General features: G+C 37.1%; 1 protein-coding gene across 6 annotated transcripts in view; it reads right to left on the bottom strand.

Moving 5' to 3' along the window:
* The window catches only part of Mbd5 (methyl-CpG binding domain protein 5), a 358857-nt gene that overhangs the window by 74847 nt on the left and 268348 nt on the right, over positions 1-15662 (bottom strand). For 5 of the 6 annotated variants that reach the window (XM_029474046.1, XM_021182635.2, XM_029474045.1 and 2 more), the window contains one exon: positions 8343-8519. The gene's annotated coding sequence lies outside the window, so the exon portion shown is untranslated. Of the gene's footprint in view, positions 1-8342; positions 8520-14178; positions 14222-15662 lie in introns of those variants that run through there. The other variant, XM_029474048.1, reaches the window with a different exon arrangement.

The raw sequence follows: 15662 nt of genomic DNA, 5'->3' as shown, positions 1-15662 counted from the left end.
AATCTAAGCCAATGAATTTATGCATGCTGATAAAAATCTAAAAAGCATTTTTGTCCTCTAGATTTATCTTTAAGAATTTCACAACTTCTGAGTAACAACATAAGTATAGACAACTAGGCTTCTATGAAGAACTTGTGAACTATCAGTTTTATTAAGTAAAATATATTAATTGTATTAATAAACTAGAAAATGAATGAATATTTTAACAGGGTGCTATTAATGCAAAAGTCCTACTTTTTCAATCTGTTTTACTTATGTTCTTGTTAACATAAGAATAGACTTAATATGCATTACTAAATGTATTTTTAAAAGTCACTCAAAAACCTATGAAAACTAAATATCTGAGAATATGATATCACGAAAGTACTAAATAGCCATTCTTCATAAAAGTATTTAAAATGCCATAAAGTTGTTGGAATAATGTCAAACAAACTTTACTAACAGTGATGATATTCTCTATCAATGCACATAACTAACTGGTTTTGTGCTCAGTGGATGAGCTTAAGATACACAGTAGCACAGAACTAACAGCAAATGATTATTCAATTATTAGGAAGAAACTGTACAATAAGTAAAATGTAGAAATTATGTCATACAATTAAATCATCACCAAGCTTTTTAAAATACAATTTTAAACTTGGCTCATGAAATATTTATAAGTCTATTCCCATCCTGCATTGGCAAGACTGAATGCTTCATTTTTCAAACCGATAGTAAGTTTCATATAGAACAATCCTCTGTGCTTGTATTCCAACATTCACATGAATGTGATTAGACTAAAATACATTATTAGCAGTATAGAGAGTTGTATCTAAATGACTACAACATAGCTATCATTTGACTGAATACTAAAAGAAATAACCACAACCTTTCTATTTGTTAAATTATGCTTGTTAGAGTAGCCATAGACCACACTTCCCCAAATTATTTTTTCATAAAATATCAATTACTTAAATGTGTCCTTCTTTGCACCTACCCAGCCCTTGTCAATCTTCATATATTTATTCAAGTCATGGATGTTTATTTATGAGCATCTTATCTTTTCTCATTTGTAAGGACATCTTTGAATCTTATTAGCCCATCTATACTAGTTATTACTTCCATTTGGTAGTTATGATGACTTAGTGGCCACTTCCTCTAAAACCTATCTTTTTGATAAATCTTCTGCAAGAGACCCCAAAACCCTATTCCAGGCTTTGCTTCCTCTAATAAGCACCAGCAGAACTGTAAGTAGTTGTACCAGAACTTTCCTTGTTGACAACTAAAGTTCTCAAATTCTAGATGTTCTGCTTTTTCAGAACATAAAGTATTAAAGTTCACAACCTGTGTAGCTCAGTCATTAAGAATACTGGCTGCTCCTGCAGAGAAAGAAGGTTCAATTCCTGGAAACTTCATGGTGGTTCACAATGGTCTGTAACTCCTGTTCAAGAGAGGAATCCAATGCCCTTTTGTGACCTCTATGGGAACCAAGCATTCAAGTGGCGGTCAGACACAAATGTAGGCTAAGTACCCATATGAATAAAATAAAAACAAAAACATTAAAAAGAAATAAAAGTTTATCACATGAGAATGACATCCCAGTCATACAGGAAAGACACATATCACAAAACTTAAGGTCTTGGGATAGGCTCAAAAGAACTTTGTACTCTTCACAGTCAAGGTAACATGTATGGCGAAGAATATTACTTATAACCAGGACACTTATTTTGGTTATAAAATTTTTACAAATCTCATCAGTCTACAGAGAGAGTTTTAGGTCAGCTAGGATTACACAGAGAAAGTATGTCTTGAAAAATCAAAAATCAACTATTAATCAATCAATTAATCAATCTAAAATTATGTATGATGGATTGGAAGTAGCCCAAAATACTTTTGTGGTTTTCACAGGGCCTTGTGATCTTCAGTGAAGTGTGACAAGGATGTCAGGTCTCACTGTTTCTAAACGTCAAGAAGTCTCATGCTGTTGTCACATGAATTTTTGATCTTAGCCATTCTGACTGGTGTGACGTTGAATCTCAGAGCTGTTTTGATCTGCATTTCCCTGATGATTAAGGATGTTGAACATTTCTTTAGGTGCTTCTTTATTTAGCTCTGATTCTCTGGAGTCTAAATTCTTGAGTTCTCTGTATATATTGAATATTAGCCCTTTATTGGATGTAGGATTGGTAAAGATCTTTTCCCAATCTGTTGGTTGCTATTTTGTCCTATTGACAGTGTCCTTTGCCTTACAGAGGCTTTGCAATTTTATGAAGTCCCATTTGTCTACTTTTGATCTTAGAGCATACGCCATTGGTGATCTGTTCAGGAAAATTTCCCCTGTGCCCATGTGTTTGAGGCTCTTCCCCATTTTCTCTTCTATTAGTTTCAGTGTATCTGGTTTTATGTGGAGGTTCTTGATCCACTTGGACTTGAGCTTTGTACAAGGAGATAAGAATGGATCAATGTGCATTCTTCTACATGCTAACCACAAGTTGAGCCAACATCATTTGTTGAAAATGCTGTCTTTTTTCCGTTGGATGGTTTTAGCTCATTTGTCAATGATCAAGTAACCATAGGTGTGTGGGTTCATTTCTGGGTCTTCAATTCTATTCCATTGATCTACCTGGCTGGCACTGTACCAATAACATGAAGTTTTTATCACAATTGCTCTGTAGTACAGCTTGAGGTCAGGGATGGTTATTCCTCTAGAAGTTCTTTTATTGTTGAGAATAGTTTTTACTATCCTATACTTTTTGTTATTCTAGATGAATTTGCAAATTGCTCTTTCTAATGCTATGAAGAACTGAGTTGGAATTTTGATGGGGATATCTGTAGGTTGCTTTCGGCCAGATGGCCATTTTTACTATATTAANCCTGCCAATCCATGAGCATGGGATATCTTTCCATCTTCTGAGATCTTCGAAGGCCACTGATTTGAGTTAGTTTTATATTTAGCTACTTTGCTGAAATTGTTTATCAGGTTTAGGAGTTCTCTGGTGGAATTTTTGGGGTCACTTAAGTATACTATCATATCATCTGCAAATAGTGATATTCTGACTTCTTCCTTTCCAATTTGTATCTCTTTGATCTCCTTTTGTTGTCTAATTGCTCTGGCTAGGACTTCAAGTACTATATTGAATAGGTAGGGAGAGAGTGGGCAGCTTTGTGTAGTTTCTGATTTTAGTGAGATTGCTTAAAGTTTCTCTCCATTTAGTTTGATGTTGGTTACTGGTTTGCTGTATGTTTCTTTTACTATGTTTACGTATGGGCCTTGAACTCCTGATCTTTCCAAGACTTTTACCATGAAGGGTGTTGAATTTACCATGAAGGGTGTCAAATGCTTTCTCAGCATCTAGTGAGATTATCATGTGGTTTTGTTCCTTGAGTTTGTTTATATAGTGGATTACATTGATGGATTTTCATATATTGAACAATCCCTATATCCCTGGGATGAAGCCGACTTGATCATGATGGATGATTGTTTTGATGTGTCTTTGGATTTGGTTTGTGAGAATTTTATTGAGTATTTCTGCTTCAATATTCATAAGGGAAATTGGTCTGAAGTTTTCTTTCTTTGTTGGGTCTTTGTGTGGTTTAGGTATAAGCGTTAATTGTGGCATCACTGAACAAACTGTGTAGTGTTCCTTCTGTTTCTATTTTGTGGAATAGTTCAAAGAGTATTGGTATTAGATCTTTGAAGGTCTGATGTTGGTGAGGTGTGGAGAAAGAGGGACACTTCTCCACTGTTGGTGGCATAACTATAACCAGTGGAAATCAGTCTGGTGGTTCCTTAGACAATTTGACACTGTACCTGAGGACCTAGCTATATCACTTCTGGGCTTATAACCAAAAGATGCTCCAACATATAACCAGGACACATGCTCCACTATGTTCATAGCACACTTATTTAGAATTGCAAGAAGCTAGAAAGAACCCAGATGTCCTTCAACAGAGGAATGGATACAGAAAATGTGGTACATTTACACAATGGAGTACAATTCAGCTATTAAAAGCAATGAATTCATGAAATTCTTAGGCAAATGGATGGAACTAGAAAATATCATCCTGAGTGAGGTAACCCAATCACAAAAGAACAATATGGTATATACTTACTGATAAGTGGATATTAGCCCAAAAGCTTGGAATACCCAAAATTCAATTCATAGAACACATGAAGCTCAAGAAGAAGGAAGACCAAAGTGTGGATACTTTAGTCCTCCTTAGAATGGGGAACAAAATACTCATGGAAGGAAATACAGAGACAATGTGTAGAGCAGAGACTGAAGAAAAGGCCTACCTGGGGATCCATCCCACATACAGTCACCAAACCCAGACAGTACTGTGGATGGCAAGAAATGCTTGCTGACAGGAGCCCGATACAGCTGTCTCCTGAGAGGCTCTGCCAGAGCCTGACAAATGCAGAGGTGGATGCTTGCAGCCAGCTACTGGACTGAGCATGGGGCCCCCAATGGAGGAGTTAGGGGAAGGACTGAAGGAGCTGAAGGGGTTTGCAACCCTGTGGGAAGAACAATCAATGAACCAGACATCCCAGAGCTCCCAGGGACAAAGCCATCAACTAAAGAGTCCACATGGAGGGACCCATGGCTCCAGCTGCATATGCAGCAGAGGATGGCCTTGTCAGGTATCAAAGGGAGGAGAGGTCCTTGGTCCTGTGAAGGCTAGGTGCCCCAGTGTAGCGGAATGTCAGGGTCAGGAGGCAGGAGTGGGTGGGGGAACACTCTCAGAGAAGCAAGAGGAGGTGGGATGGGGTAGGGGGCTTCCAGGGTGGGGGGGAGTAGGAAAGGGGATAATATTTGAAATGTAAATAAAGAAAATGTCCAATAAAAAATAAAAGAAGTCTTATGCTTCTCATTCTGTTTTCTTGGAACGTCACTATCTTGTCAACAATCTCAGCTAAGTCCCTAGTAGTTGAGAAATGATGTGGACATAAAGAAGCCCATCTGTCTGTCTGTCTGTCTCAGATGAGGCCTGTCAGGAAAATGGATGTAGGGACCATCTTGTGGAATCGGGATGAGATAGCTCAACTGATTGCATAATAAACTGCAAATCTACGCAACTGTTAGTATTACAGCAGCTAAAACCTATATTGGAAATGGTATGAAAGCCAAAGACAGAGTTGGCTTATAGAGCTGAGAGGGTATTTAGCACTACTGGTTAACAGTATAAGCCTTAACTCTTATTTTCTCATGACATAGAAATTACAACAGTATACTTGTTCTTGGAAAAGAGTTACCTTCTATATGCTTAGAACATAGTAGTATTCAAATCAGTATTTATGTCAGTATAAACACAGGACAGTAGCAGGCTTCCAGTTACTAATGTACAGGAACAGGATACTAGTGTCTTCCCAATTATTACTGTAGGTTCTTTGGTAATAGGAACATATTTTCTTTCTTTCTTTCTTTTTGTACAATAAGCAAACATCAGCTCTGTAATTAGGAAAATACTATTTTAAAAACCTAAGTATAGTATCCATAGAACAGGGAATTCATGTTTTCTGCTTCTCAGAAGTACCAGGGAAATGGTTCAAAGCACAAACTTTGTGCTTATGACTGTTACAATTTATTTTTGTGTTTTATTTTCCCCCCAAAGAAAACCAGAATTAAGAGAATGAGCAGCAGTTAACCTGGATGATCTGAATGAAGAAAAGCTGAGGCTGCTTGCTGGCTTCTAGATCCCCCTGGGATCACTCCTACTTTTCTGCTTGGATCTCATTTTCCCACCCCAGCTTCTTGCCCATCACCAAAGTATCCCTTATTTGTTTCATTTGTAAAACTGTAACACATTTTTTCCCCCTTTGCCAGTTTTTTTTTATGACTTCGTGTTTATATTAGTATCCTACTTTCATTTCTGTTCGGATAAACACTATGACCACAGTAATCTGGGGAGGGGAGGGTTTACTTCACCTTACAGCTTACAGTCCTGCATGAAGGAAGTCAAAGCAGGCTCCTGGAGGCAGGAACTGAAGCAGAGATCACAGAGGGACACTGAATGCTGGTTTGTTCCTCATGGCTTGCTCAGCTTGCTTTTCTATACTACTTAGGATGCCCTCTGCCTAAGGTTGCCACCACTCCCCAAGGGCTAAGCCCTTCCAGATTTATCATTCATCAAGAAAAATGCCTACAGGTAAACAGATGGAGGCAGTTTTTCAATTGAAGTTCCTCTTTCCTGATAATCCTAGCTCCTGACAAGTGGACAACCCCCCCCACCCCAACAAAACAAACAAAAACTTAGGACATTTAGGCTTCCTTTGTAATTCTCTCTTGTAATATTCAGTTCTCTTTAAACAATGTCTTTTTTTAAATATAGAAACTGAGCAATAACTGGTCTCAACTACGTATCCTTAAGTCTTTTTTGTAATTAGTTTTAAAAATAATAGGGTATTTATAAAATAAGAAACTCACTATTATTCCGAAAGAAAATTATCTATGACCTATTTCTACATATTTATTCTATTATGTTAGTTTTTTTTGCTTTTCTGTACTATGAAGATTGTCATGAAGAATAGTGATAATAAAACCTGGTGCACATTTATATAAGCACACATGATAAGAGTGGTAGTTTTTGCATTTTATCCTTGTAGGAGTAGTATTCTGGCTACTTCAGAGGCAGGTTAATTTATGAAGGCCAAATTATTATTGAAAATAATCACTTAGTCATCATGTAGTTATCAAATAGAACTCTTCAAATTTATCCATCCCATCTGTAATCATGTTCCATTTGACCAACATCTTTCTCAGAACCTTTTTTGCACAGCCAACCCTGCCCATGGGCAACGAACTACCATTCTATTTTTTATTTCTGTGAAAAAAATTTTTTTTTTTTTGGTTTAGATTTCACTAATGGGTGAGAAAATGTGGTATTTGTCTTTGTCTAATTTTTGCATTATAGGTAATATCCTCCAGGTTATTGCTAATGGTAGAATTTTATTCTTTGTAATGGCTACACTAGATTCCACCCTCATGTGTATGTGTATCATATTTTCTTTATATGCACTCATCTGCTTATACATACATATGCACACACTTTGTATCTACAATCAATATATAAGTAAGGAGATCTCTTCCACACACCGACTCCATCTTTTGGATATATACCCAATCATGAGAGTGCTGTGTCAGATAACAGCTCTACTTTAGATTTTGCTTTGGGATCGTCATACTCATTTGCTTTCTCACCAGCAGTATGTAGGCTTTTCATTTTCCACATCTACATCCGCAATTGTTATCTTTTGTCTTTTCAATTACAACCACGCTTGTTGGAGTGAAGTGGCATCTCATTATGGTTTCAACTTGAATTTCTCTAAATCTTTTGAAAAAAGTATTTTTTCTTTTAAAACTGGATTACTTATTTTGCTATAGTTTTAGAAACATAGGTTTTGCATATTAAGTTTTTCCAGTTTGTATAGCTGGTAAATACATTTTCCATTCTGTAGGTTGCCTCTTCTACTTTTTGATTATTTTCTATGTCATACAGAGAAACAAAGTGCAAACAACACTCCAGTTTGGTGCAGACTCATCAGCCTGGTTTTGCTCTTTTAGATTTCTCTTCCACACACTGATTCTGTCCTTTGGATGTATGGCAAGTGCCATTACATATTTCTTCTAAGTGTTCTTGTAGTATCAGGCTACCCTTGAAGTGAAAAAATTGTAGCAACTCATCAATGAGACACTCATTCAAGACAATGTCTCAGCATATGCATAAACCCCTAGGACTACTCAGATCCAGTCAGTCTCCTGATAACATAATTAGATCTTGCATAACTGTGGTCTAATAAAAGTTCTAATACCTTCTCTCAAGAAACAAGATGAAGAGAGTGCTTTTGTATGTATTTTAGAGAGGGATCTTCTAAACCATACAAGCTACATGAAATAAACGATCTTTTAATGTGTTTAAGCTCAGACATTAGAAACAAAATAAGTGGTGATATCTGCAGGTGTGTGACACTATATATATCATATATAGTGTCTTGAACGAGAATCATTTTGCATGGTATTGATACTTATTGGAATGCTGAGAGTAAGTGTAAAAATGTGCTTACCAAAGAGAATTTGAGCACAAAGTACTCAAGTTAAAGACTGGAAAGGCAACTTCAGAAGCCCAACACGAAGCATAAAATAACTCAGGGGACAAATCAATAAAAAGCCAAACCTGAAGAAAGTAAAGTCTCTAACAAATAAAGAAATATACTGGTTATAAACAGGACTTCGGATCAAATCCCACTTACAAAAGTGTTTGGCTTATACAGGGTTTATAAACAACAACAACAACAACAACAACAGAAAATTAATTGGCAATATTTAAACTAAAAGACTTCAATGAAAAAGACAATTCCTGTTTACCTGAGAAACTGGACAGTGAGTGCGGTAAGAGTGAGTCAACATTTCTGCCTCTCCACGGTCATCTGGAACAGAGCAGGGGCTGCTCCTCCAGAAAGGGCTTGGCTTTCCAGCTCCCTTCAGCGGCTTCCTGTTTCATTCCACCATTCTGGCCTCTGTAGGCGGTTAGGTTTCCAACTTCTGGAATAGAAAAGGACTTTGAGAATAGGGCCGAAGCACCCACTTTGGCCCTGGTGAGAGGCAAAATTAAATTTTATTCATTACTTAAATTATATTTTCATTTCCTTAAAAGGGTGAAGGGTGAGCTCTTTGTGGGCCAGCACACATTCTGTAAGTACAGGGACACCATTAGACCAGTTAAAAACCATAAGCACACAGGTAATTGTCTTACTAATAATGGTGCTGAGTTGGCCCTTAGCCTGGTGATTTTTGAGTCAGTGACTACACAGAGAACCCCTCCCCCTGCCATTATCTTCTACATCTCCACTGTTTACACAATTATGCACCAGTTATCTTGGTATACCAAATTTGTGGTAAGTACTATGATGGTCATTGAAAACCCAAAGACTAGGAGAACACAGTGCACATCTTAAGGTGGTTACTACATGGGAAGAGAAGGGTGAGGAGTTAGATAGCCAAGTTGACATTTAATGGACCTGGCCATGGCAGAGATAAGCATGGAGTACTAAAAGGGCACAGAACCAGTCTATTTTCAAGGGTAAGGGTGGTAGAGGGCTATGGCTACATCTCAGACTGCATAGAGGATAGACAGGCAAAAAAAAAAAAAAAAAAAAAAAAAAAACACCAGGGGACTAGAGACTTCACTGAATTCATTCAAAACATTTCCATAACAAAACATTAATATGAAAGAGTTTACATTTCTGTCTATTGATAACACTTCCAACATTGTACTCATTTTTAGTAGATAATCAGACATAAATGTTTATTTTGGTCAGACCTTTAACTTTGTGATATAGTAAGGGATAAAGTTTTGATTATTTGCTTAATTTTTGAAATATAAAATGATAATGAGACATCTTCAAGATATATTAATAAAGAATGCTTATTTATATCAGTAAGAAAGAAATGCTTCTGGTTTCTTTCTGTCTGTGCCTGGAGCTGATCCTGTGCAAAAGAACTCCATACCCAAATACTATCTGGAGAGAGCTGGTCTCCCAGGAGTGCTGACTCACCTCTGAACACAGATAAGACCACCACTTCTGCTCAAATTCCTGGCCCAAGAGAGATCCGCTCTAAGCCATCAGGATACAGGAACCAAGGAAAAGCTGGGGACAGGATCCTTCCAGTTTCCATCTTACCCCAGAGCTGACCCTGTGCTACAGCTGTCCATACCCAAATTCCTCCTGGAGAGAACTGGTCTCCCAGGAGTTCTGGCACACAGGCTTGCAGGAGGGACAAGCCACATTCAGAGACAGCAAGACCAGCTCCCACCAGAGATAACCATCTGGTTACCAGATGGTGAGAGGCAAGGGCAAGAACATAAGCAACAGAAACCAAGGCTACTTAGCATCATCAGAACCCAGTTTTCCCACCACAGTGAGCCCTGGATACCCCAACACACCGGAAAAGCAAGATTTGGATTTTAAATCACATCTCATGTTGATGATAGAGGACTTTAAGAAGGACATAAATAACTCTCTTAAAGAAATACAAGAGAACACAGGTAAACAGCCTGAAGCCTTTAAAGAGGAAACACAAAAATCCCTTAAAGAATTGCAGGAAAACACATCCAAACAGGTGAAGGCATTGAACAAAAGCATTCGGGATCTAAAAATGGAGATAGAAACAATAAAAAAATTACAAAGGGAGACAACCCTGAAGATAGAAAACCTAGGAAAGATCAGGTGTTATAGATGCAAGTATCACCAACAGAATACAAGAGATAGAAGAGAGGATCCCAGGTGCAGGAGATACCATAGAAAACATTGACACAACAATCAAAGAAAATGCAAAATGCAAAAAGCTCCTAACTCAAAACATCCAGGAAATCCAGGACACAAGTAGAAGACCAAACCTAGGTATAGAAGAGAGTGAAGATTCCCAACGAGGGGCCAGTAAATATCTTCAACAAAATTATAGAGGAAAACTTCCCTGACCTAAAGAAAGAGATGCATATAAACATACAAGAGGCCTACAGAATTCCAAATAGACTAGACCAGAAAAAGAATTCCTCCCATCACATAATAGTCAAAACACCAAATGCACAAAACAAAGAAAGAATATTAAAAGCAATAAGGGAAAAAGGTCAAGTAACATATAAAGGCAGATCTACCATAATTACACCAGACTTCTCACCAGAGACTATGAAAGCTAGAACATCCTGGGCAGATCTCATACAGACCCTAAGAGAACACAAATGCCAGCCCAGGCTATTATACCCAGCAAAACTCTCAATTGCCATAGATGGAGAAAACAAGATATTGCATGAGAAAACCAAATTCACACCATATCTTTCCACAAATCTAGTCCTACAAAGGAAGGATAATAGCTGGAAAAAAATCATCACAAGGAGGGAAATTTCACCCTGGAAAAAGCAAGAAAGTATTCTTCTTTCAAAAGAAGATAACCACACAAATATAAAAATAACATCAAAAATAACAGGAAGCAACAATCACTATTCCTTAATATCTCTTAATATCAATAGACTCAATTTCTCAATAAAAAGACATAGAATAACAGACTGGATAGGTAAACAGGACCCAGCATTTTGCTGCATATAGGAAACACACCTCAGTGTCAAATAATGACACCAACTCAGAGGAAAGCGCTGGAAAACAATTTTCCAAGAAAATGGTTCCAAGAAACCAGCTGGAGTAGCCATTGTAATATCAAATATAATCAACACATTAAAGGAAAAATCCACCAAGAACTCTCAATTCTGAACATCTATGCTCCAAATTCAAGGGCACTGTACTGGCTATTTTTGTGTCAACTTGACACAGCTGGAGTTATCACAGTGAAAGGAGCTTCAGTTGAGGAAATGCCTCCATGAGATCCAACTGTAAGGCATTTTCTCAATTAGTGATCAAGGGGGAAAGGCCCCTTGTGGGTGGGACCATTCCTGGACTGGTAGTCTTGGGTTCTATAAGAGAGCAGGCTGAGCAAGCCAGGGGAGGCAAGCCAGTAAAGAACATCCCTCCATGGCCTCTGCATCAGCTCCTGCTTTCTGACCTGCTTGAGTTCCAGTCCTGACTTCCTTTGGTGATGAACAGCAGCATGGAAGTGTAAGCTGAATAAACCCTTTCCTCCCCAACTTGCTTCTTGGTCATGATGTTTGTGCAGGAATAGAAACCCTGACTAAGACAGGCACCTACATTCATAAAAGAAACTCTACTAAAGCTCAAAGTATATATTACACCTCACAAAATAATAGTTGGAGACTTCAACACCCCACTTTCATCAATGGACAGATCATGGAAAAAGAAATTAACAGAGACACATTGAAACTAACAGAAATTATGGACCAAACAGATATAACAGATATCTATAGAACATTCCATCCTAAAACAAAAGAATATACCTTCTTTGAAGCACTTCATGGTACCTTATCCAAAATTGACTATATAATCAGTCACAAAACAGGCCTCAAGAGATACAAGAAGATTGAAATAATCCCATGCATTCTATCAGATCACCATGGACTAAGGCTGGTTTTCAACAGCAACAAAAAACCACAGAAAGTCCATATACATATGAAAGCTGAACAATGCCCTACTCTATGATAAGGTCAAAGAAGAAATAAAGAAATTAAAGACGCTTTAGAATTTAATGAAAATGAAGGCACAACATACCCAAACTTATTGGACACAGTGAAAGTAGTGCTAAGAGGAAAACTCAGCTCTGAGTGCCTCCAAAGAGAAACTGGAGCGAGCATACACTATAAGCTTAACAACACACGTGAAAGCTGTAGAACAAAAAGAAGCAAATAAACTCAAGAGGAGTAGACGGCAGGAAATAATCAAACTCAGGGCTGAAATCAACCATGTAGAAATAAAAAGAACTATACAAAGAATCAAGCAAACCAGGAGCTGGTTCTTTGAGAAAATCAACAAGATAGATTAACCCTTAAACAGAATAACAAGAGGACAAAAAGACAGTATCCAAATTAACAAAATCAGAAATGAAAAGGGAGATATAACAGCAGAAACTGAGGAAAAAGCCTATACTCAACAAAATGGGAAAATCTGCATGAAATAGACAATTTTCTAGACACATATCAGGTGCCAAAGTTAAGTCAGGATCAGATAAACTATCTAAACAGCCCAATATCTCCTAAAGAAATAGAAACAGCCATTAAAAGTCTCCCAACCAAAAAAAGCGCAGGATAAGATGGGTTTAGTGCAGAGTTCTATCAGACCTTTAAAGAAGACCTAATTCCAATACTCGTCAAACTATTCCACAAAATAGAAACAGAAGGAATACTACCCAATTCATCCTTTGAAGCCACGTTATGCTGAGTAGTCTCCCTTGTAGATGGAATGGTTTCTGTCTAATCAGGAACTTGTCACAATTTCCTTTCATAGAGGGTTTAATAGATTTTTCTCCTACTTCTATCATGTTTAATGTTCCAAATAGATTTTAAAAACTGGTTGAGTGCATATTACTTTTAGCTTCAGAGGATATCATGTATATTTAAGAGGCATTTGACTATTATAAATTATTTTGATGACCTAAAAATGTCAATACTGTGTTGTATATTTTAAAATAAATTTTACTAGTTTAATAAAAAATAAAATAAAATAAAAACTATACTAAAAAAAGGAATACTAGAAATTAATGCATATAAACAAAAGTTGCAAAGGAAGCTGGGTGCAACAATATCTGGGAGGCTTGAGATTTCAAAGTCAATCTTGTATACAAAATGAGTTTGAAATATGCTTTGGCTAAAGGTGCCCCTATCTTATGCACGAAAACAAACACACAAAGAAGTCAAAAGGGACTAAACATAGCCAGGGTGTACCAGACAATTCAGTTTCAAGCTATGGGAGAAAATATCCTTCTTTATGAAAGGAATTCTGAGTGAAGCAAAGATGTTGGCTACAGTGCTAAACAGCAGAATACATGAATGATATTAGGATTATGTTATCACCTAGAAACATGTTGGACACTTTACACATGCATCTGTTAAGTCATTTAATCTTCAGTACAACTCTACAAGGCAAGTGCTTTTAATATTTTTATTATAGAATGAAACTAGTGCCAGAGAACTGAGGCAACTTCACCATCTACTCAGTTTTGGTATAATTCACATAGACTTTCACCCAAGTGTTATCATTATTTAGCATCCATACATTTTACTGTTTATCAGAGACCTAGTTGTCTGTTCTGAAAAGAAGGCAAGCCTTGTAAGCACAGGGAATTCAGTAAACATTATAACAGACAGAAATCCTTGAGAACTTCTGCTTTGAGTTCAGTAACTTCTCAAAGACTAGCTTTGTAGCATGTCTCTCCCCCCCCCCAACCCCCGCAAAACACAAATTATTTTACAAATGCTTGAGCTAAAATATTTTCTGGGTAGATCATAAATACAGCTGATCATTAAGCCTATCCTTGTCATGTTCATCACCCTAAATGTAAGATAGGGGGCTACAGAATACAGTCCCCTTTTCAAAGAAAACTTACGAATCAAAGCAAGGTATAAGCATGAAGAATACCTAGGGCATAATATGATATATCCTTGTATTTTATGATATTCATTGCTCAGTTGACAACATTTATCTAAAATACCAACTCATTTTTTCCTCCACATCACCCTAACAGAGGCCTAACTAAACATTATTGTAATGTTCATAATACTAAAGCAGGAACTGGAACTGACCTGAAAGCTTCCTTCTGAGGACCGGCTTTCATGGTACCAGAAGGCACAGTGCAAACGTCCAAAGGAAGGAAAGAACCATCATGACTGCCTAAACAAGAACAAAATAGACATGCTAACAAGGATGGGCAAAGTCCAAGAGGCCTCCTTCCTATTTAAAGAACTACAGCAACCAAGGATTGCTGAGCGGGGAGAGCCTTCCCCAGTGAAGAACATACTGATGGGCTATCTAATACCAGATAGTTACACTATGCATACTGAGCAGCAGTTTGTACTTATATGTTTAGGAATATATGTAAGTATGCATGTAACAACAAGTAATGAAGAGACAGGTCATGGGTTGACAAGAAAGGAAGGAAGATCATATGACAGGCAGTGAAGGAAGGAAAGGGAAGGGGGGAAAGGATGGAATTATAATCTCAGAAAAGTAAAAGAAGTAGTAAAAAGATAAGACTGGAAGCAATAGTTCAGACCAGAGAAGAATAAGCATAGCCAAGAGAATGTGGGAGGAAAGCAAGTGTGGCTATAATTTCTGAGACGTTACAACAGGACTAAGGACAAACAATAGAACTAAGGACACAGACAGAAAATACAAACCACAAACAAAAAGTGAGTGCAATCAACACACATCATTCATTAATAACCTTAATTTCTCAATTAAAAGACACAGCTTAGTTGACTGGATTAAGTAATAAAACCCATCTTTCTGTTGCCTTCCAGAAATTTGTGTCAGCTGAAAAATAGGAACCACCTTAAAGTGAAAGGATGGAAAAAATATTCTAAGCCAATGTGAACAGGAAGGAAGTGGACTTCTTTATACTAATATTTGACAAACAGACTTCACACTAAAACACGTTAGTAGAGATTAAGAAGAATAGTTACTTCTAATTAAAGGAACAACCAACTAAGTAGACATTATAATCCTAAACACATATGTACCAAGCTCAGGAGCCAAACTCAACTCTAAATACAAACACACCCATTTTCATAAAAAAATTTTATTACTAGGCTTGAAGGCAGATTAAGTCCAGCGTGGTAAGAACAGCTGATTTTAATACACCACTTACTCCTACAACAGGCCACTAGAAAAACAATAAAAGAGAAACACCAGAATTAAATGGCATCATATAGGGATAGAGAGATTTGTCAATAATTAATAGGGCTTGTTGGTTTTCCAGAGGACCTGTTCAGTTTCCAGTACATACAAGGTGTCTGACAACCTCCTGTAACTCTAGTTTCAAGGAATCTGACACCCTCTTCTGGCTCTGTAGATATCAGAGATGCAGAGTACTTTCTCTACATATACACGGAAAAAACATTCATAGACATATAAATAAATAAATCATTAAATAGAACCATATATCAAATGAATATAAAAGGTATTTATAGAACATTTTATGGAAACAAAAAGAATATACATTCTAGACAGTAGCCCAATAAAGCTCATTTAAAGAACCTCTGGTGGAATCACCATGCCTGACCTAAAG

Source organism: Mus caroli, chromosome 2, assembly GCF_900094665.2.
Source record: "Mus caroli chromosome 2, CAROLI_EIJ_v1.1, whole genome shotgun sequence".
Taxonomy (NCBI): Eukaryota; Metazoa; Chordata; class Mammalia; order Rodentia; family Muridae; genus Mus; species Mus caroli.
The sequence above is the reverse complement of the archived record's forward strand: the minus strand, read 5'-3'. Positions and strand labels throughout refer to the sequence as shown.